Raw genomic sequence first — 2,890 nt, forward strand, 5'->3', positions numbered from 1 at the left:
CCTCCCCACAGGGCTGCCCAGGGAGCCGGCCTAAGATCAAAGGCTGTGGACCAAAGCCACAAGGAGTCCGCCCAGTTGTCTGGGTCCTGTGTGGCCCGACTGACCTGGGGAGCGCCCATCCTCTGTGACAAGCAAGGATGTGCAGAGCCTTTGATGACATCCATGAAATCACATCACAGGCCCTGGGATGTGAGGGAAAACGTGCCCTCTCCTGCAAGCAGTCAGGGTCCTTGTGAGAGCTCCTGGCTCCCCGGAGAGCAGGACGCGTGCAGAACACCAGGCATCGCGGAGCCCCGAGCGTCACGGGACTGAAGACAGTCATCACGAGATGCTTGTGCACAAGGATGGGGGCTCCAATCCCGACAGTCATTCGTCACAGCCCCCCTCCCACCCCACTCCTGTCTACACTGGGGGTCCCTGTAACAAGCTGCTTCAGTAGGAGAAAAGGAGCCTGGCTCACAAGTGGGGCCGCCTCATGAGCTGACACCAGACGGCCGGGCCTCGGCCTCTCTGTAGGGCTCCTGAAAGAAAACCCTGCCCAGGGCAGACACGGAAACCTGTCAGCAGCCTGTCAGAGTCAGCAGCGGGGGAGCCGCAGCCGGAGCGTGGACGGACACGGATTCACAGGCGGGGCTGAACCGGCGGCCGGAGGAAACGGGGCTGGCGGACGGGGCCGAGGTCTGTGGGGAGCAGCAGACGGAGCGCGTGTGGGTGTCCGCGTCCCCGTGGACACGCCTCGGCGGCGTCACTGCACCGGGGCCTCCCCCTGGCCGGGGGGCTGGCCGCCCCGGATCCCACCTCGCTTCTCCCCGAGGCCCCGCCCCTGTGACGCCGGCGAGTCGCAGTGACCGCGGCGGCAGGCGGGAGGCCGCGTGGGCTCCACGAGGCCGACTCTTCACACCGGGGCTGACGAGGCCTCTGTGGGATTCCCAGGGCTGCCGGAGCAAAGGGCCACAGAGCGGGCGGGGGGCTGCAGACAGCAGAGGTTCATTCTCTCGGTCTGGAGGCTGGGAGCGGGGGCTCAAGGACCAGGTCCCCCCCAGACGGGGTCCAGCCGTGCCCCCTCCGGCCGAGGGTGGCGCTGGCGGTCCTGGTTCTGCTCGTCTCTGGCTGCGTGACGGCCATCCCTGCCTCCATCGTCGCGTGGCGTCCCTCCCTCTGGGCAAGGTCTCAGTGCTCAGACCCCCTCCTCTCAGAAGGACCCGGTCACCGGGGGAGGGGCCATCACATCTTCAAAGGCCTCTCTTCCAAAAACGTTACCTGCATGGGCACCAGGAGTTAAGACTTAAGCGTATCTTTTGGCAAACTTGATTCAACCCACAGCACCGTAGCTGCCGAGCCCCCAGTCTGGACAGAAGAGGACAAAGCTGAGCCCCTCAGGCAGCATATTTCTGAGTGGGGAGGGTTCCCACGGAGGCAGTGATGATGTCTGCATGGTAGACGGGCAGTGCGCCCCGGCCCGGGCCACTGCACCGCACACTCCGTCATCCGGGAGACACCAGGGAAGTCAGGAAACGCCCTGCCTAGGACGGTACACACGACCAGGAGCCGCTCCCTGGGGATCAGGGTGCTTGCTACAGACCCGGGTGCATGTCTGGAGCCAGAGCTGAAAACACAGATCTCAGCATCAAGGATGAGAGGTGGGAGGGACTCCTCTTATGTCCACAGCTAGTAATCCCCTAAAGACGTTTATCCTGTGTGTCTCTGGATTTTCAGACTCCCTGGTTTAGAGTTACTAATCCCCCAGGTGGCGCAGGGGTAGAGAACATGCCTGTAATGCGGGAGACTCGAATTCAGTCCCTGGGTTGGGAGGATCCCCTGGAGAAGGGAATGGCAGCCCACTCCAGTATTCTTGCCTGGAGACTCCCATGGACAGAGGGGACTGGCAGGCTGCAGTCCATGGGGTCGCAAAAGAGTCAGACGCGACTTAGTGACTAAACTCAACTAAACTCTAAGTGAAAATACTTCTACGGGTGCCAGCAACAAAGCTTCCACTGAATGGGAAGCTGACAAGGCCACTTTGTCATTTGGGGCTTCTTGTGGCACTGAATCATCGGGCAAAGAAAGGAGTTGCTGCATTGTCTGGGGTGAGTTATCCCAATTATGGAGGAAAATAGAGCTGTCTCCACAATGGGGACAGGGAGGGACATGTCTCGATGGCAAGAAATTCTTTGGCGCGTCTCAACCACCTCCCAGTGAAAGCAAAGAGATGACTACAGCAATTCAACAAAAGCAAGAGCACCAAGGACCGAGACTGCTCAAGAATGAGGTCTGGGCCACCTCCACCCCTGAGAGCAGGATAAAAGTGAAAAACGGGAGACGCTGTAAACATCACAACCACGGCCTCCAGCTGCAAGGCTGGTTAAAGACATGAGGGCGGCCGCCTCTGTCCATGCTTCCTTCTTTGTTTGAGATTTGTGTTTAGTTATGACTCTTGCAGGGAGTGGTTTCATAGTCGTGTCCGATGCTTTGCAGCCCCGTGGACTGTAGCCGGCCAGTCTCCTGTGTCCATAGGATTTTCCAGGCAGGAATACTGGATGGGGCTGCCACGCCCTCCTCCAGGGGATCTTCCCGACCCAGGAATCCAACCTGGGTCTCCTGTGTCTCCTGCGTTGGCAGGTGGGTTCTGTACCACTAGCGCCACCTGTGAAGCCCTCAACTCGTTGTAACGCACATCAAACTAGTCCACACCCAATCCCAAATTCTAATTTTATCAGTTTAATATTATTAATGTATTACCACCTACCAGTGCCTAAAACTAGAGCCCTTAGCATTATTTACAAGCTGGGCGTGGCTCACCTCCGGCAGGCGGTGCACACCCCCAGTCCCTTGCTCCCAGCCTGCGCCTGCGCCCCTCCGCGCCTGGGCCCCTCCGCGCCTGGGCCCCTCC

Source organism: Bison bison, unplaced genomic scaffold (genome assembly GCF_000754665.1).
Source record: "Bison bison bison isolate TAMUID 2011002044 unplaced genomic scaffold, Bison_UMD1.0 scf7180017864266, whole genome shotgun sequence".
Classification (NCBI taxonomy): Eukaryota; Metazoa; Chordata; class Mammalia; order Artiodactyla; family Bovidae; genus Bison; species Bison bison.